We start from the raw sequence: 20673 nt of genomic DNA, 5'->3' as shown, positions 1-20673 counted from the left end.
ACTTGGCGATATCATCACCTGGGCTATAGCTAGCAATAACATCCTTGGGTAAGTAGGGTCTGGGTTCTCTGGTGATCTCTTTGTTTTCGCTGCCACCATTGTTAGGATTGGGGGACCCTAATGTTAAGGCTTTGAGGTCTAGCTCCTTCAATGTTAGTTTGTGGGCCAACCTCCTGTCCTCCCTCTCCAACTCCAATCTAGCTAACTCCAATTTCAGTTTCCTCTCTTCCCTCCTGTCTTCCAGTTCAGCTTCAGTAAAACTCCTCACTGATACACTGCTGCCCTCCCTTGAAAGTGTCCTGGGACCTGTCAGCAGGTTCCCCCCTTCAGTTTGGTACAACAGCCCTGCCCCAAGGACAGTGTCTCTATCACTCTCTTCTGTTTCCCGTTCCTCCTCTGTATGAGCTTCCACCCATGCCCTCAAGCTTGTTTGCAACTTGCTTTTCTTGGCACCTTTCTTGTAGAACACCCCATTCCGTTGACACTACTCCCTGAGTTGGGCCACAGTATAGGTCTCTATTTCTTCAAGATTCAATTCCATTTTTCAAATATGGTATCAAATGGGCACTCAGGAGAGAACTAGGAAGTGTGTAATGTGAGGACAACCTCCACCCACCACCAGGAGTAAATTTGGAAAATAAAAATGTAAATTTGGGAGTCCGCTTGGAGAAAACTCCAGGTGTAGGCCTATGGTGCACCCTGAGTTACTGCAAGGTATACGCAAGCACAAGTTGACTCCCACCGCTGAAACACCAATATGTTAGACCTAGGGGTATCCTAGCCAACACGTGGATAGCCTGGCACAGAGGGGAAGACTAAATCCAAAGATTTAGTATGTGTTAAGCTTGCGTAATAACCTCTCAGGAACTCAGCGCCCATCCATTCCAAAAATGACACTACACCTTGTTAGGAAAATACGGTTCGGGCTTTATAAAAATAGACTCTGTTCTCTATTTTCGATAGTGTTTTTGTCACATTAGTACATCACTTTTTAAATTACTTCAGTTTCAGCTCTTAATACACTTTCACATCATGTTTCACGAATAATTCACATGTCCCTCCTTTTCCTTAGAAAATCAAGTACATTACAGTTACAACAATAGACTTAATGAGCTTGGCGATTTTCACTGTGACTCAGTGTATTCTTTACCCCTAGACATGCAGGGACACCCCGATTCTAGTCTCACTGACTTGTAATGGTTTGCCACTAATCTGCACAGTTGTAACACTAGAAGAGAATAGGTAAATTAGTAACACATTTCATTTAATCACTAGCAAAATCCCTTCCTTCTGTAAAGGAACTCTTATAAGCTCTAGAGCACACTTTTCGGGGTGATGGGACTCTGGTTACACTCTACCCCTTTTCTCAAACTCAGACTTTGGTTCTCCGTGAAGTTGGTCTGTTTCGTTCATTAAAGTCTTACTCCCTCCCAGCTCACACTACCCCACCACCACAGAATCGGCAGTACAAGTGTGTCGACCCCCAAGCTCTTGAATTATTAAATAAAGTGGGGCAGTTCAAACGTCTGGGGGATCTGGCTGGTCGGTCCACTGTGGAGTTCACTCGGCACCCCCTGAGGCACAGCTTCTCACAAAACTGTCTCCGCCCTTCTCCCGTGAAAGAACCTGCTTACTTTGTTCTCCGCCGGTATTTTCCCTCATGCGAGGGACAGTTCCATTCAGCAGCCTCTCTTCTGGTGGGCGCCCAGGTCACTCAGCTGTACCTCTGTCAGCAGCGACGTCAGGACCCGACCCGGCCTCACACGACCTCTTCACTAATACCGGCGATGCTCCTCCTCCAGCGTAGGACCGCCTTCTCTGTTGACGCCTAGGCTCACCTCCGGAAGCTCTTCCGCCGCCCCGCCTTCACTGGGTCGACAATGCAGGTCAGCTCCACACGATCCTCTCCTTCGGCGCAGGTCCGCCTCTTCCCGCGACGTCACCACTGCAGCTGGGCCTCACCTCCTCTGAGGCCGCATCCGCAACACCGTACGGGGCAACCGCTTTCCTGATGGGGAGACGCTCCGATTGTCACCACTCCTCACACAGTGAGTACGCCTTCCGTGACGCTTACTGCGCTATCATGGATATTCCCTCAGCATGCCTTTTTCTCCTGTAGCGCTGCGCCAAGGGGGTGATCCGGTCCAATACTGTCAAAGGTTATCTTTAGGAACGGCGAGCCCTCGTGGTTTGCTGTAATTACACCGCTAAGATCTCTGGTGGTTTAAAAGGGCAAAAACAGGTTTCTGGTGCACAGATGGTCTGCTGACTCAGCGAGGCTTGGTCATCTCCAGGGTGGTCACATCCAGATAGGGAACAGCCGGCCCACAAGTCGATCGTGTTCCTATCGGTGCAAAGCTCTCCTCCTGTAGTCGCCTCCCTCTACGCTGGTCAAGGCTACACAAAATGGCTCCCTGGTCACTGGCCTTATATAGTCTCGCCTCAGTTTATTAGAACCCACTAGAGGGTTCTAGAAACTTCCATATAGTACCCAATGGTCCTGCCTGCCTAGAGTGACCGTTATGTCAGTTGATGGACTCCATTTTAGGTTCCTATTCTGTCCTAAATTTTCAGGAGGATGACTAGGCCTCGGGGGGGGGGGGGGGGGGGGGAGGTGAAACGTCTTACTCAAGGAACGGCTAACCCCCCTGTCAAGGCTAACAACAAAAATCCCGGGTGGACATAAAAAAAACTTGTAACACTCAGAGGACAAAGGGGACAAAATAAATCATAATTGTGAGGGGACTCGCAGGAGCATATAGGTCTAACACTGCCGTTCAGTTATACGGGACAAAATTACCAGGGCTCCGAGATGTACTTTTCCAGCCCAGCCACTAGATTGTATTGAGCTCAACTTGAATAGGGTTGACCTGGCTGAAAACCTCCTTGCCCTGGAATTTCATACCTGCCCCCCTGAAACCTCTTCTTTACATCTTAGGCGAACCCCATTTGTCAGCCAGAGCAGACAACCGGCTAATCAACCACCTACTCCTTCAGCTGAATGCACTTCACTGGAGGCCATTGACTGACTGCAAAGTGAGCCCCAATTGCATCCCAGTCCACATTTCACTCCACTAAGGGTTAGCCCCCCCCCCCAGCATCCCGGTACTACGCATTGCACCTGATCCTATGGAAGACAGATCTCGGGGGTCACAGGACAAAGTAGCTCCTCCATTAACACCCAGGGAATGCCGGGCACAATATATTTTTCACTTTTAGATCTTCAGGCAACATCCCAAGCCATGCTAAGCCAAAACACTCCAAGTAGAGACATTGCACCTGGTTCAGCCTTGTATCATCAGCTGAAGATAATATCATGGAACGTGGCTGGGCTAAGCAGCACTGGAAAAGCAGCACTGGGACGAACTAATTGAGGGGTTTGACATTGGCATTTTTAAAGAGACCTGAAGTTTCGTCCCCCTACAAAAATCAGGTTATACTGGTTTCCACTCTCCAGCAACAACTGTAGGGAGAGGGTGCCCGTCAGGGGGACTGACTATTGTGGTGAACATCGCCCTGGGCTGCCGAATTACCTGCCAATCAAAAGCTTGTCCATTTATCCTAAGACTTAGGGAGGGGGGGGCACAATTGACTTGTTTAAAGTTTACATAAGAGGGTCCAAGGGAGGTAGACCATCACCTATTATTACAGTATTGAGAGAAAGCTTAGCCAGATGCTCGCCCCACTCTAGAGTTGTGGTGGCAGGAGATTTTAATTGCACCTTTGAGCCGTTGGATGCAGAGGACCTGCTCGGGGTTGAGGACGATGACAATAAATGTGCTGTCCCCTTACTAAACTTACCTCCACTCAAAAGATGGACACAGTTAGCACTCCAACTTAATGCCCTCACCACAGAGTTTGGTTTGAGGGCAGCTAACGGAAGAACTCCATCGGATAATCTGGGCGCAAACGTTTATAACAGAGTTAGCTGGCCGTCACATATTGATTATATTTTACTGGATGTAGGTTTTGGGGAGATATGATAGATATGAGTGTGTGCACAACCACCAACAGCGACCACAACCCACTCTGCACAATTTTGAAGCCCCTATAGGAAGCTTCTCATCAGCTTGAGAGCATCCCATCCTTAACCACCACTAGAGAAATAGTTTCCTCCAACTGTAAAAGATTCCTAAAATGGCGTAAGGTAGCCCTGCAAGAATCCAAGATCGCTGGCATATGGCAAGTCCTGGCCCATAGTATTTCTGATCTCCAGGCTAACGCTTCTGACCCACAGGGATTGGCAGATGTACTTTCTGTCCATTCTCGCAGTGGAACAACTGAGTGCATATTGTCTGGCCCCCAACAAGGGCAGTAAGTCCAGTTTGCCTTCTAAAGGACCTTACTCATGGGATAAAAAAGTCTGCAGGTGTAAACAATTGCTCCTAGCCATAACTATCAAATATAAGAATTGCCCTCTGATTAAAGTTGCTAGGAAGAACTATTGAGCAGCTTCGCACCAAGCAAAGATAGCATGAGGCGAACTCAATTGGCAGCAACTGAAGGAAGGAAGCATAGCCAAGGATTCCAACTTATTTTGGACCCTAGTTCCCTGGGGCAACAAGAGAGATGTACGCTCACCCCTAACCACATTCCAAGCCATGAATGGCGCAGCCATTTTTGGAGGCTCTACTCTGCACCTGAGGACATGCTAGCTGCAGAGCATTGCGATTCTTACGACCTTTCCAATGCTGACAGTGAGTCCTTCGACCTGGCTGAGATTGAGACAGCTTTAGGGAAAATAGTGTAGACAAAAGCAGCTGGACCAGATAGTCTGCCTGGTGACCTATTCCTCGCAGACATTCCGAATGGGGCATGCTACATTCTCCTTATAGGTAAAGCTATTGCCATCGGTAGAGCATTACCGGGATCCTGAAAGGGCGCTGAGGTGGTCCTGAGTTATAAAAAGGGTGCCAGAGAAGACCTCTCAAACTGTAGACCAATTAGTTTGATATATGCACAGCAGAAGGTCTTCGGTAGAGTCTTGTTGCAGAGGATACAACATTGAGCAGAAGACAAAGCTATCCTTTCCCAGTATTAGGCTGGTTTTAGGGCTTGTACTGGAACAATAGACCAGGTTTTTAGGCTGCTCCTCATTTACAGGAAAACAGTGGAAATTGGCAAGGGCAGTCTTTACCTCGCATTTATCGATCTAGTGACTGCTTTTGACCTGGTACCCAGGAGTACGCTGTGGCACACACTCAGAGACATGGGTATTCCCCATTTCATCCTCAATTTGTTGGTCCGGCTTCACAAGGGCAATTATGCTCAGCTGAGAGGGGGGTCACAAGTCCAGCTGACAGAGCGGATTTCGGTTGATAGGGGAGTCCGTCAGAGTTGTGTCATGGCTCCCACCCTGTTCTCTTTATATATGAATGGGGTGGTTAGTTCCTGCAAGAAGACCCAGTGGAAGCACCAACCCTGGCAGGCGACAAGGTACCAACCCTCTTGTTTGCTGACGATACCCTGCTGGTGTCTAAGACCCCAGCAGGATTGCAAAAACAACTCAATAGTTTTCAACTGTTCTGTGACTCCACAGATTTGGTCATCAACACCACTAACACTAAGTTTATGACATTCAACCACCACAAATCCTTATGCTGGGCTGAGCTCCCCTGGAAAGAGTCTGCAGGTTTGATTATCTTGGTGTGCGACTCTGATAAAATGTCATGGAGGCCCCATCTAGCAAAGATGCTCATGGGGCATAAACGTGTGGCCGGAGCACTAGGAAAAGAACATCGTTCCTCACATAGTAGGCGAGTCACACCGGACCCTATAGTCTATACGCCAAAGGAGCCAGCACAGCTCTCCACGGAACCGAGCTATGGGGGTTCGACAATGTTGATGATATCCGCAGATCTGAACATAAGTTCCTGAGGGACCTGGTGATGTTGCCTCGCAACATACCTCTTACATCCTTCATGCTTGACATGGGCAGGCGATCGATTGGAGACACAGCAAGATTGTGCCCACTGCTTTTTTGGGCTTGCATCAGGAGGACCTCTGAACTCTCTAAGTATGCAGAAGCCCTTACCAAGGTCATATAAATAGACGTTCCATCTGTTATTTCCAGCCTGGACTCCCTAGGTATAGATTCCTCCTGCTCCTTTGCACAATTTCCCTCTTTATCTCTAGAGGGACTAAACCTGTTGCTAGACAAGACTAAATCTGCTTCCCCCCTGGATCCTATACATTTGAAAAAACTTAAAGAATGTAGAAACTGCCTTCTTCCTCCCATGCTTGAGGTAATGAATAAGGCTACTATCCAGGGCTCTTTTCCACCGGTATGGAAGAAGGCTATTGTGAAGCCTCTTCTCAAGAAGCTGTCCCTCGATCCGGCCCTTTTGAAAAATTTCCGGCCGATCTCCCTCCTGCCTGCCCCCGCCAAGATGTTTGAGGCGCATCTTAATTTGCATTTATCTTCTTTCCTCGAGTCATCCGGATACCTTGACAACACGCAACATGGCTTTAGAAAACCCCATAGTACCGAGTCCGCCCTCATCTATGTAGTCGATAATATCCGACGCAAAGTGGACTCTGGCCTCATCACGGTTTTGGTTCTGTTGGACCTCACGGCCGCGTTTGACACCCTATCCCCGGCCATTCTTACATCTCGGCTTAGGGAAGCTGGTGTCACGGGGTCGGCCCTGAGTTTACTCAACTCCTTCCTGCTGGAAAGAGAACAGAGAGTGATGCTTGGGAACCACCTCTCCCCTGCTAAGTCTTTGCAATGTGGGGTGCCACAAGGGTTGGCGTTAAGTCCGACCCTGTTTAACACCTATGTGGCTCCCCTGGCAAGACTAGTAAGATCGCAGGGGATGGAGGTGGTGTCCTACGCAGATGACACCCAGATAATGGTGTCACTGGATCACTCCTCCGTCAGGTCATCGGCTGCCAGCTTCAGGGTATGCATGCAGTATGTGGCAGACTGGATGACTATAAATTCCCTGAAGCTTAACGGCGAAAAGACGGAGGTGTTGATTTTTGGGAAGGACCAAGATGCTTGGTCTGATGAGTGGTGGCCATCTTCGCTTGGCATCTGCCCCACCCCCTCCCAATCTGCCAGGAATCTGGGTGTAATATTTGACATCTCGCTCTCTATGACCCTTCAAGCCAACAGAACCGTGGCTACTTGCTGGGGAGTGATTAGCATACTCAATAAAATCCGAGGGTATCTTTCCCCCCAAGCTCGTAAACAGGTTGCAGTTGCCTTGGTAGGATCAAGGTTAGATTATTGCAATTCTCTTTATGCGGAAGCCAATAAAAGTCTTGTTCACCGACTGCAGATAGTGCAGAACGCGGCAGCTCGGTTTGTTCTGGATCTCCCTAAATCCTCCTCCGCCACTGCAGCCAGGAAAGAACTCCATTGGCTTCCTGTCCACCACAGAATCTCTTTTAAAATTCTGTGCCTGGCTTACAGAGCTCTGGCAGAAGGCCCCTCGAGCACCATTGGTTCCCTTCTCACACGGTACGTCCCTACACGAGACCTTCGTTTTTCGGGACTTTGTCAACTGGTTGTTCCTCGGGCTAAGTTAGCCAGATGGGGAGCCAGAGCTTTCTCTGTGGTTGCTCCGAAGCTTTGGAACTCTATCCCTATCCAAATAAAAACCCTTCCCTCAATTGAGACATTTAAAAAGGCTCTTAAAACCTGCCTCTTCAGGAGGGCATACCAATGAGAGAAGGTTGTAGAAGGGGGGACATTGCTGCTGTATTTGATCTAGGCGTCTTGACGCCCGTTTCGGGCTAAGTTTGCGCACGAGAAGACCCGGTTCATTCACGTTGGCCGCAGAATCGGATGGATTTCTAAGATCAGGAAAGCAGTGTCAGCCCTGGGTTTTTGAAGGACTTTGGGACAGGCAGGAACCACCAAGCTAAGAGTAGCTCAAACGGTCATACTGAGACGTGGTGGATCGTCAGGAAACCTGCAGACTTAATGTCGGCAGACTGACAGCTGAATTTTATCTACACAGGCAGACTATATTCCTTGAGCCCTATTTAGATGTATAAGTCCAAGTCCTTTGCACACGTATCTGTGTATTAGGTTCTAGAGTTAAAACCAAATAAATGTAACCATATTTGAAGAAAAAGTAACAAAGGTCGACATCCAGGGTTACATATAGAATAGATTTATAATTCAATCTTGGTCAGTACAAATGAAACAAACCAGTCGACACGTGTTTTGTCACACCGTGGTGAAGATGTGACGCTTCAGGGCTGGGAAGGACATAAAATGAAAATAATAAACTTACAGAAATGAAAAATGAAAAATCCACTCAACATAACGGATTTGAAAGAGTGAGCAAAGTGAAAACTCGAGAGGCACCCATCTGGCAGTGGAAACCCTATGGGGTGCAAGTACATGATAAAGTGACATCATAACATAGAAACCAATTCAACCCAGTGTGGTGATATGTGCTTTGAAAATTACATGGCGGAAATAATAGGTGGACTGTGTACTGAGAGGAAAATGAGTCTAGAACTATACATAAGTAAATTGTGTTCTCCCGGAGCATAATCTAAGAGAAGAGAAAAGAATAGACAAATACATCCTGCAATATTGCGTGTATACGAGTATTAGTAACAACTGAAAAGACTGACCGCCCGGGTTTCGGAGAGAAAGCAGCACAAGGCAGATATTTCTTATGGTAAATAGGCTAAACTAGAGCATGTACTAACCGTGACAAAATCAAAGATACACTCTATATGTGTGGCTAAAAACGATGCGTTCGATGTATAAAAATGCCATACTGTTTGAGAGAGAACACCATCACTTATTGAATACATAATTATGCGTTACAAAGCAAAACAAATAAAATGAAAACAATGCATATTGAACTGTATATAACCATCATATATTCGCAAGAACTGTGAGATTACCAAAGTTCCTGCGAGTCAGGAGGACAGACTTAAAAGAGAGACATGATCTCAACATTGACCACGAACTACCATATTTTTTGGGTTCCTAATGCCTTTTCCCTTTTGTCAACATTCAGACTGTGTCATCCAACAATCAGGTCACACTTGTTGCTGTTTGATATACACTCAATTAATAATGTCATGCACATTTTCTCACCATATACAGTGTAATATTCAATGTTTCTTTTTCTCGACTGTGTATGTTAATATGCATTAACTATTTGTTTCTTTGTATCTTTAAGTAATTTTGAATTTTGCATGTCAATTTTAGGCACGCTTGGTCCAATTTAGATAATGTACCCGCTGTTTTGTTTCACCTTCTCAGCCTTTGATTTCCATATTTTCTCTAAACACTTTCAAAAGAAAAGAAAGACAGTGGAAGCTTCCTAATTGTATCACCTAACCCAAATCACTCCCAAATTTTAAGTCGCCCCCGATAGTTTATATGGGCGAAGTGTGTGCACACTGGTTAACACCCACTGTCACAGTGATAGTTCAACCAAGAACTCAAGTAATCAATACATAAACGCAAAGGTGCACCACACAAATACAAAGCTACAATGCCAATAATCACAGACGTAGGTTTTCTTAGTTGTGATTTTCTTTATTCCAAAAGGGGGGAAATCAAAACACGGGTGCTCGCAGCCGACGCGTTTCGTCCTCAAGGGACTTCTTCAGGGCGAATTTTTTAAAGTATGGATAGTCGTCGTAATGGGTAGATAGTTTCTTTGTAACTCAACGTCTCAAAGGATCTCTTAGTTAATAATACCGGGATGCCACATAATTATTGTATACGCAAACAAGTAGTCAAAATAAAAGTCGTCTTCAAAGATTTGGCAAGACGTCTATGGACAGTCCTCTTTAGTTACTATATATACGAAGGTTCAGAGGGAAATGGTTTTAACTCTAGAACCTAATACACAGATACATGTGCACAGGACTTGGACTTATATATGTGGTGTGAGGTTTACCCACACCTTTGCAGGGGTTTATTTTTGCCTGGGTTTGTTGCCCCTGACCTGTTGGCACTCTGTACTCCGAAACTACGATTCCAACTATAAATTGCACACACCAGAGCGCCAATTCTTCCTTTAAATAATCCAAACCCTTCATCGTTACTTTAACCTGTGTCTTTCAGGAAGGGCAGCCACACGATTTTTACATTTTCGCAAAGAAACTGTTTCCTTCTAGGTACACACAACTTTGAGATCTTCACCCTTTGATATGGATAGGGATAAGGTCGCCTCTGAGCTTTTTGATAGCTTAGCAAAAGGCATTCCATTGGTCAGTACTGCCAGTGGAAGCAATACCCTAGGCAAAGAAGGACTAAAAGAGACATTTATTAAACGTGAAAGACTAAGAAAAACAGGTTGGTGGGACAGTGCAACCTTGAAGCAGTATCTAAGGCTTAACAGAGTCCCGAGAAGACTACGCTCCCAAATATTTCCCACGTTTGATGACCTCGACGACGACCTCCTGGGCAAATGGGAGGAAACACTGACCTCTAACTCAAATACTATAATCCAGATACTAATAGAGAACGCCGAAAGGAAAGTAACTAAGCTGCAATTAGAAATCTCCGCCCTAGAGAAAGAAATAGAAGAACTGAATCTTAAAGAACCCACGGAAAAGAATTACATCATTCTGAAAGAGGTAGAGTAGAGACAGCTTTTGCATCCTCCAGCACTTCATCTTTAAACACAGTGCAGACAAGTGACAGCGAATCAGAAAATCAGGGCCAGTCCAACCAAAAAGCAACAACATCAAATTTTTTACGAGAGGTACAAACAATCAGATGCTTGAACAGAACTCAACAACGACAGGGCACAGGAGACAACAAAACCCACAGAGGGAAAAGAGCAAGAAAAAGAACAATACAAAAAGAAACTGAGATCAGGGGACGGGAAGAAGCCGTAGTGGATACAGAAGAAGTCCAAGTGATCAATCTGTCATCCACACCACTCACCAACGACATGGTATCCCTTCTAAGCAAAGGACTTAGTTTCAATCCCCATGAGTCAGGAGACTTGTGCAGATCCCAAATTGATTTATTTAAGTTCATTAGGGGCCTCAAACTGAGGAAACATTTTGCCAACACACCTATTGCCTCCAGGAGCGCGATCAGTGTATTTCAATACTAACGTCTCTAGCATCCAGACCATCAATGACATTAAAGAAACGCATCTACTTCTGTCTATAACCGACGCCGATGATCCCCGCGTAGTATTGATCTTCAATTACAAGATTTAGACATTGACTCCAGCTCCACGATCCCTAGTGGGCTTAAGACAAAGTCCAAATGGACACCCACCCTTTCCGGTGGAAATCCCATTGACATTTTCTACAATCTTGTGTTAGATGACTTGGATAAATATGAAATAAAAACCCACGCCAGTTCCAGCCGAATTAGAGACAATCTGACAAGTGGAGAGAGACAGGCACTGAATACCCTTAGCAAGAGGACAACATCATCATAAAAGAAGCAAATAAAGGGGGCAACGTGATCATCATGAACCGCACAGATTATCACCATGAGATTATGAGACAACTACAGGATGATTCCTGTTATGAACCCTTAAACAGTAACCCGATGGGCCATCTTACCCTCTTGATCAACAAGAATCTTCAAAACCGGCAAACCCAAGGCCTATTAGATGAAGAAGAAACTCTTTACATGAAAGTGGTCAGACCCACTTACCCTTGTCTGTACACACTTCCTAAGGTGCATAAGCAGGCACCTTTCCCTCCTGGGAGACCCATCATCTCGGGGATAGGGGGCCCTACAGAAAGACGGTCTCAATATGTGGACCTATTCTTGAATCCGATGGTTAAAAACTTACTCTCTCATATCCAGGATACAAAACATATATTAGGGATACTTACGGACGTTCAGTGGCAACCCAATATGATCAGTGGAGTGGTGTGGCTCACTGGTTAGAGGCGGCAGACCCGGAAGCAGAGAACGGGCCGGGACCAGGGTTCAATTCCCGACGCGGCAGGGTCGTGGACCAGAGTCAGCGGACTCGATAATTCTCGCCTCGGTGCCTACACTAACCAGGGATCACACTCGGCAACTCTGGGCATTAGCTTGCCTCATCTCTACAATGGCCCCCCACATTCGCCGGGGATGCCTGGTTTCACCTTGGAGATACCCAGTAGGGACCATCTCACAGGGATAGCCAGGACGGGTTCCCCAGCGGTCTACAGCGCCACGACGCCTCAGGGCAGCAGTGCGCTTTACAAGACCACATACATTACATTACATTACATTACATTACATCATGGCTACTCTGGACGTGGTATCTTTATATACCTCAATCAAACCTGATCTGGGACTTAAGACAACCACACATCTCTTACATAATAGACCAGCAACACTGTGGTCAAACTCTAACATGGTCATCTCAATGATGGAAATCATACTTAATAATAACTACTTTATTTACAACCAGCAATGGTACAGACAAATAAGAGGAATAGCCATGGGCTTGAAGTTTTCACCATCATTTGCTAACTTGTACATGGGGGCCCTAGAAACCGAATGGATATGGGGCACGAAAGGAGCACAATGGACTGAATACATCATCTACTGGGGGAGTTACATCGATGATTGTCTCCTCCTTTGGTCCAGATCTCAGGACAAACTTGATTCCTTTTGCACATACCTGGACTCAAATAATATGGACATGCAATTTACCTGTCATTCCAGTCCTTCCTGTATCTCTTTCCTAGATATTGAACTTTATATCAAAGAGAATATCCTTCATAGTAGATTGTTTCACAAGGAGACCTCATGTAATGCTATAATCCATGCGGAAAGCTCGCATCCCTTCCATCAAATACAGACTATCCCATATGGAGAATTCACCAGAGCAAGAAGAAACTGCAGCGAAGACGCAGAATTTGACAAATGCTTATCTGATATGAAACACAGATTTGCCAAACATGGATACAGACCAAGAACCATAAACAAAGCGGTGAAAAGGATTGGGACACTGAAAAGGGAAAACACATTACTAACCAAAACCAAGAATACTCCGGCTAAACCACCTGAAAGACTCATCACATATTATAATGAAATAAGCGTCATTATGAGACAGAGCTTCAACAAACATTGGAAAACCTTACTATCAGACAAAACACTCAAGGAATGCATAACCACGAGACCACAAATCACATTCAGGAGAGGAAGATCATTGAGGAACAGACTCAGCCCTACCGTCCCACACTCTATTTCTGTTCCCTCCTGGCTTACTACCCATTCCATTGGCTTCCACAAATGCGGCTGCTGTGGAGCATGCAGATGGGCTCGCAATGGAACTAAAGAATTCAAAGACTGGAAAGGACGCGAGTACCAAATCACTAGAAACATCAACTGCAACACCAAATATGTTGTGTATATATTGGAATGCACATGCAAAAAATACTACATGGGCAATACCATCAGAGCCCTAAAATAACGAGTCTTGGAACATGTGAGGGCAATGCGCAATGGGGATGCGAGATACCCTATGTCCTCACATATCAAACATGCACCACACAAGGACCCAACAAATGTCTAACTTTCTTTGGAATGGATGTCGCAGAACCCAGTGTAAGAGGTGGCAATCGCGAACTTAGACTAAGCAGACTGGAAGCGACTTGGATAATGCGTCTACAGTCTGTGAAACATAGTCTCAACATTGACCGCGAACTACAATATTTTTTGGGTTCCTAATGCCTTCTTCCATTTGTCAACATTCAGACTGTGTCACCTATCTTGTGACTTAAACCAACAATCAGGTCACACTTGTTGCTGTTTGATATACACTCAATCAATAATGTCATGCACATTTTTTCACCATACACAATGTAATATTCAATGTTTCTTTTTCTCGACTGTGTATGTTAATACACATTAACCATTTGTTTATTTTTTGATTGTTAGTACGAAACTGTGTATCTTTAAGTAATTTTGAATTTTGCATGCTAACTTTAGGTATGCTTGGTCAAATTTAGATAATGTACCCGCTGTTTTGTTTCACCTTCCCAGCCTTTGATTTCCATATTTTCTCAAAACACTCTTGTTTCCTACAACACCTCCTTCGAACTTTGCACTTATGCCTCTCCTCTGCACACAATTTGCCTTACACTAGTTTCTTTCCGTATTCCCCAGTGATTTATCGCTGTGTCAAGCCCCATGTGGGTGATCTAGCACACTTCTCGCTCTCGAGAGGTCTATCTCACGTTTTGCTCTAGCATTTGACTTTCATTGCACTCTCTCTCTCCGTTTGGTAGGCATACTGTCACGATTGTGATCGGCATTGCTCTACCCCTTTTTTTAATCACTTCTGGTTTTTTGAACTTTCAGTTGTGATACGGTCTAGTCGTTTAGTACCTCTGGCCTTTGGCTCACTTCCGCTCTCGCCACCTGCCCTTTACGTAATGCGCGGACTAACGTCAGTGCATCTACATTTAAACCCAGCTACCCGGCGTTTCTGTTCTCCACTACCTGGATTGACAGAACGCTTACTCCTCGTGCTGCACAGAACAGTAGGTAAGTCACGGCTCCCTTTATCCCCCCAATCCTTTCCGCAGTAATTGACAGTTTAGAAAGTACTACTCATACTTTCCCTGCCCATTTGCAGATTCCTTCAACCTTGGACACACCCGTCCGGTGTCTTCAAACTCCACGTAGCTAAACCGTACAATAGGTAAGCCACGGCTCCCCTTTTTTCCCCTGTCTCTTGCCCCATTACTCTGACCCTTTTAGGAAAGTGTTACTTAACCTTTCCTTGCCTATTTTCAGATTCCTCCAACTTTGGACGCATCGTCCTTTGTCTTCGATTTTCTGGACGCAGTGGTGGAATCAATTACTCTTCCCTTCTACTAGGTCTTTGAACCTTGACCCTTGCCGCAGCCGCTTTGGAATGTACACCGGTTTTGCAGTGAGCTTTTTATTATTATTTCCTTTGACTCAGGCACTCCTTTACTTTACATGTTGCTGCAGTAACCGCTCCTTTTCCTGACACAATCCAATTTTCCCACAGATTTCCCGACCTACTCTACAAATGCTCAGGTACAGATCTCGTCACCTCACCAGTGCCCTGTACATTGTTTGTTGCGCTGTTTGCTTAGCGGGATTACTTGCCCCTTTATACTGTTGCCTTAACAACCTACATCTCCAGTTTTCCTTACATGTGCTCCTGTGCACTACTGTCTGTCCACTCTCTCTTTTAAATCTGTCCTCCTCACTCGCAGGAACTTTGATAATCTCACAGTGCTTGCGAATATATGATGGTTATATACGGTTCAATTTGCATTGTTTTCATTTTCTTTGTTTTGCTTCGTAACGCATAATTATGTATTCAATAAGTGATGGTGTTCTCTCTCAAACAGTATGGCATTTTTATACATCGAACGCATCGTTTTTAGCCACACATATAGAGTTTATCTTTGATTTTGTCACGGTTAGTACCTGCTCTAGTTTACCTATTTACCATAAGAAATATCTGCCTTGTGCTGCTTTCTCTCCGAAACCCAGGCGGCCAGTCTTTTCAGTTGTTACTAATACTCGTATACACGCAGAATTGCAGGATGTATTTGTCTATTCTTTTGTCTTCTCTTAGATTATGCTCCGGGAGAACACAATTTACTTATGTATAGTTCTAGACTGATTGTCCTCTGAGTACACAGTCCGCCTCTTATTTCCGCCATGTAATTTTCAAAGCACATATCACCACACTGAGTTGAATTGGTTTCTATGTTATGATGTCACTTTACCATGTTCTTGCACACCATAGGGTTTCTACAGCCAGATGGGTGGTTCTCGAGTTTTCACGTTGTTCACTCTTTCGAATCCATGATTTTGAGTAGTTTTTTCATTTTTCATTTCTGTAAGTTTATTATTTTCATTTTATGTCCTTCCCAGCCCTGAAGAGTCACATCTTCACCATGGTGTGACGAAACATGTGTCGGCTGGTTTGTTTCATTTGTACTGACCAAGATTGAATGATATATATATTCGATATCAGGGCTCGAAAAATCCCAAAAATTGTACTATACCTGCAGGACTAGTACTTTAAAAAATGTCCTCGACCTAACTTCAACCTACTTGACCTCCGTCTCTGAAAGCGGAGCAAATGTGACAAGATGACAAGATTTAAAGGCATCTTTATTGCTCATTAACTTTGTGAGCAATAAAAATGCCTTTAAATCTTGTCACATTTGTTCCGTTTTCATAGACAGAGGACAAAAGTTGGTTTGTTTTCCTACTCGCCATAAAGGGCGAGTAGGACCTAAAAACAGCTTGACCTTGTTAAATTTAGCTCGACTATGCGAGCGGTCGAGTGGAATTTGAGCCCTGTATATGTAACCCTGGATATCAACCTTAGTTACTTTTTCTTCAAATATGGTTACATTTATTTGGTTTTAACTCTAGAACCTAATACACAGATACGTGTACAGAGGACTTGGACTTATATATGCGGTGTGAGGGTTACCCACACCTTTGCAGGGGTTGTTTTTTGCCTGGGTTTGTTGCCCCTGACCTGTTAGCACCGTGTACTCCGAAACTACGATTTCAACTATAAATGGCACACGCTAGAGCGCCAATTCTTCCTGTTTATAATCCAAACCCTTCCTCGTTACTTTACCCTTTTTAGATGTAATCCAGGTCCCGAGGGACAGGACATTGTATATCCATTTTAGGTTCAGTACGCTCCCTGTCTGCGCGACAACTGTAAAATGCCATTCACCCAACCAGACATCAGGGGATTGTCCATGCTGAAGAGCCCTGATGGAAAGTGTTGCACATGTTATGTTTGCTTGTCTGGCTTATAACGCTCCAATATCTTAATCGTTAAAACCAATTTGCCAACAACTGGGCACACAGGACCATTGGGTTGCCCTGCGCATTCTTATGTATGATTCCTGACCTTTTTTGTGTGTGGTGTGGCCAGGTTTCTCAGTCATGCATGGCTAATTCGGCAGAAAACCTTGTCAGGAGTAGCCCTACATTCGAATGCCTAAAGATGTGATGAAATTGTGGTAGTGCCTGATGGCCGTTTAGCCTTCCATTGAAACTACACCTCATGCTCTCACACTTTATATCTGACTCCTCATGTTGTCACACTAAGAGGGCTTTACCCGCTTCTACCACGCGTGCATTGGGGGCTTTATATTGCGCCTGTCATGAGGCCCACACCATGAAAGATTGTTTGTTGCTATTTTATTGTAGCTATTTTTAGTACAAACCTTTTAATGCTTTTATCAATGAATTGCATAACACTGTTTATCATGTAGCTTTCGACAACTGTATCGCCTATTAAAGGAGCAACGGTGTACTTTTACGGACCGCTTGCATTTACCACTTTGATTATGTTGTTATATCTTATGTTATCTTGTATTTAATTATTTTCCTTATTAATCTTTTTTTACAGCTTTTATGACACTAGTTGTCAAAATAAAGCATATACAATACAATATGCAAAAGAGTCTTGGACAGGCCTTCCAACTTTGCAAAAAAAAAATCACTGTGTGAGAGGAGGGTGCATGGAGTTGGTGGATCGTAGTGGTGGTGGGGCGGCCTTGAGCCCATTATGCTCACTAGCCATAAAAGGGTCTTTTCACGGACAGGGGCATGGGATTTTTAATTGTTTCATTTTTCAATATATAACGTACAGTTAATCATTATACGATTGTAGACGTCAATTTGCAGACTGTATTATTGTAAAATATAGTTGGTATGCACCAACTTCTCCCCCACATGCCAAACGTTCCAGCTTAATTGGTGGGACCTGGGTTGTATGCCTGGCTGCCCTCGTGTGCCACCGTGAGGCGAGTAGATATCCTCGGAGAGGTTCCCATGTGTCCCGTGGGTGAGAAATGGCAGCAGTAGTGCAGCATAAATTTTGGATTGGTCATTACTGTACAGTAGGTGGTCAGCTCAATCAGCTGTTGGTGCTTTCCGGGACTTGCCCTCTCCCCCACAAGACGCTTAGCCATCACTAACGCCTGAAGTCACTTGTGATGTCTCGGACCCATCCTATAGGTGTAATCTGCGCCGTTACCTCGATAGGAGAGTCCAGTATTAGTTAAAAGGTGTGCTACAGTGAAATCCAGTACTTGTTACTCATTTGACATTCCCATGTAAAGTGAAAAAAAACCTGCTTTGGCTGTCCTATACCTCTCACAGTTAACGATCTACCTCCCCCAGTCCACGTCTGCATAGCATTGCCGGGGTATAATAAACCAGATGCAAGAAGTGACAGTGTATCTATCAATCTAAGTTAACTATTGGGTAGGAGCTGTCCAGACTGAGGAAAGCAATATTCATTCCCACTCTGTGTCAGAGACGTAGGGCCCCAAATCCCCCCCAATCACTCTCTAGCAGATGCAGGTTGCTTTGACATCACCTCCTCCACCTCTGTGTGCAACGCAGTAATTAGTTGCATGGGGTTCTCAGCTTGCACGAGGAGTTGCATCGTCATGAATCGTGCTGGTTAGGGGGAAAATCCTGCGTAATTCTTTTTTTGATACATTTGAGCTTATAATAGAGAAAAGTATCAAGTGGAATGGTCGCAGCGTGCGCCACAAATCTGTCTGGTGTAGTGTATTGTCCCTCTTCATGCATATCTCCGCTTTTCGTGATACTGAGTATAGTAGTGCCCTTAGCTCATAAATTACTATCGGAGGCCAAGGGTATAGGTTAACTTCTTTATTTAACAGAGCGCTGGGGAAACACGTTTTCTCCACTCGGAACCGCGGCCCTTCCAAGATGGCCGCACTTCCGTTTCCGGTTTCGCGGCACCAGCCGCAAAAACAACTAGACCGCCACTACATATCTCCCCCCTTTAACAATACTAAAGAAGTGTTCAGGACTGTGAAAGTCCGTGCAGCCCTATAAGTGTGCATGCCAAAATCTGAAACAGTCTTACTTGGTTTCCATGCAGAATCCTTCGAGTCTCTTCGGGACCTTGACTGCTATGCCAGACATTGTTCTAGTAGGCCCTTGATCTTGGTGTTCACTCCTGGACCTCCCCGGGCTGCTTGGTCTACCTCTTTCTTTGTCGTTTGTGGCTCTTGGTCTTGGACTGCTCTTTTCTCCTCCTTGGCTCCTGGATACTGGGGATTTTCGCAATGCGCGGTGTGGCATGCGCATGTCCACTGGAGGTGAGGACTTTCACCAGTGGTTTATGGTCGGTGCGCAGCAGGAAGCACAAACCCCACAGGAACTGCCTGAATCGTTCCATGGCCCACACTGCCACCAGCATTTCTTTCTCAATTACGCAAAATGTTTCTTCATTGGGTGCCAGCGATCTTGAGGCAAAACTGACTGTGGAGATCTCCCCTTCTTTGGACTTTTGCATCAGTACTGCTCCAAGGCCTTTATCGCTCGCATCCGTAGTCAGCATTGACAGGGCTGTTTGGTCGAAACCCTTGAGGGGTACTGCATAGCTGATTTCACTTTTTAAGGCATCGAACTCTTCTTGTTCTTCTGTTTCCCACTTGAACCCATTTTTTTTCTTTCAGGAGTTGTCTGAGGTGGTGGGTCTTGGACGCGAAATGGGAGATGAACTTGCTGTAGAACTCAGCCATTCCCAAAAATGATCTGAGGTCTTCTTTCTTGGTGGGTGTTGGGGCATCTCTTATCGCCGCAACGTTGGCTCTTTTCGGCTCTACCCCTTTTTCACTGATTTCGTGCCCCAGGTAAGTTACTGATCTCACTCCGAATCTACACTTCGACCATTCAACAGGACAGAAACACTAAGGGGTGCCCGCAGACTGAGACTTGCTCTCGCGGCCAAGGTGATTTTCAGCTTATCGACCTGACCTTCGTGGCGGCTATGTGTCTCAGCTGGGGATCTTCAGTTGGCATTTTGGAGGTGATCTATTGATCAGAGGACTGGCAGGTAGGAGTTGGAGTACTGCGATCAGGTCAGATCTAATTGGTTGTCTTTTTTGGGTGTTGTATTGGTAAAAAAAATATTTGCAAATGTTTTTTGCAGGTAATGTGAGAAATTTTTCTCATCTTTTGGTTTTGGTATAAGAGTCGCTTAATGGTATTATCTGGTAAACATGCCGGTTTTGAGCACTCTTTGTGCACTATGCTATTGTTGCAACAAGAATAGTATTTTGGAAGAAGATAGCCAGCGCCTTTAGAAGGCACTCCGATTTATGAAATGTACATTAAATATAGTATTTGTTCCATACTGCTTAGTACATTGTGGAACAAATATATGAAGGCAGATGCCAGTTTACAGTGGCCACTTAAATGGTACCTTTGATTTAAATAAACTGCAATATGTAGAAGAGCAGCTCTTTAAGAGAAAAAGTAGGCCGAGTATATTTGATGCTGTAGGGTTATGGAGAAAACAAATTAAACAAAAACAGATTAAAGAAGAAAAAAAAGGCTAGGAAGAAATTTGAAGAACAGAAAATTAAAGAATTACAATTAAAATAACAAGAAGAGTGTAGAAAGTGATGAGAGAAGGGTTAAACTTTAAATGCAAAAAGTATATGTGGCCATGGCATTTCCTGGTTGCCTGAAGGCTGTGGCAGCAACTGCCATTTCAATCAGACAATCAGCAGGACTTGTACTGGATCATAAAGGGACGGTTTTTGTTCCCCATTGTATTATTGAATCATACTAAGACACAACATTTGACGAGTGCTCGTCTTACCGGGTACAAACTCACTTTGTTAGCACCACATTACATTACTACACTGCATACAATTGTGGAGAAGGCATGGAGAGTTAGTTCAAAATTTGCTGAT

At 44.8% G+C, this 20673-nt stretch overlaps 1 protein-coding gene and 1 long non-coding RNA gene across 4 annotated transcripts in view; one reads left to right on the top strand and one right to left on the bottom strand.

Annotated features, from left to right (window-relative positions):
* Window positions 1-20673, bottom strand: part of JPH4 (junctophilin 4) — a 412372-nt gene that overhangs the window by 354268 nt on the left and 37431 nt on the right. The window lies entirely within an intron of this gene.
* Window positions 14399-14816, top strand: LOC147716754 (uncharacterized). The gene is made up of 3 exons (XR_015296043.1): window positions 14399-14452; window positions 14544-14609; window positions 14705-14816. It is a non-coding gene; the product is annotated as an uncharacterized LOC147716754 (long non-coding RNA).

Source organism: Lissotriton vulgaris, chromosome 5 (genome assembly GCF_964263255.1).
Source record: "Lissotriton vulgaris chromosome 5, aLisVul1.2, whole genome shotgun sequence".
Taxonomy (NCBI): domain Eukaryota; kingdom Metazoa; phylum Chordata; class Amphibia; order Caudata; family Salamandridae; genus Lissotriton; species Lissotriton vulgaris.
This window is presented reverse-complemented; position numbering and strand designations above follow the sequence as displayed.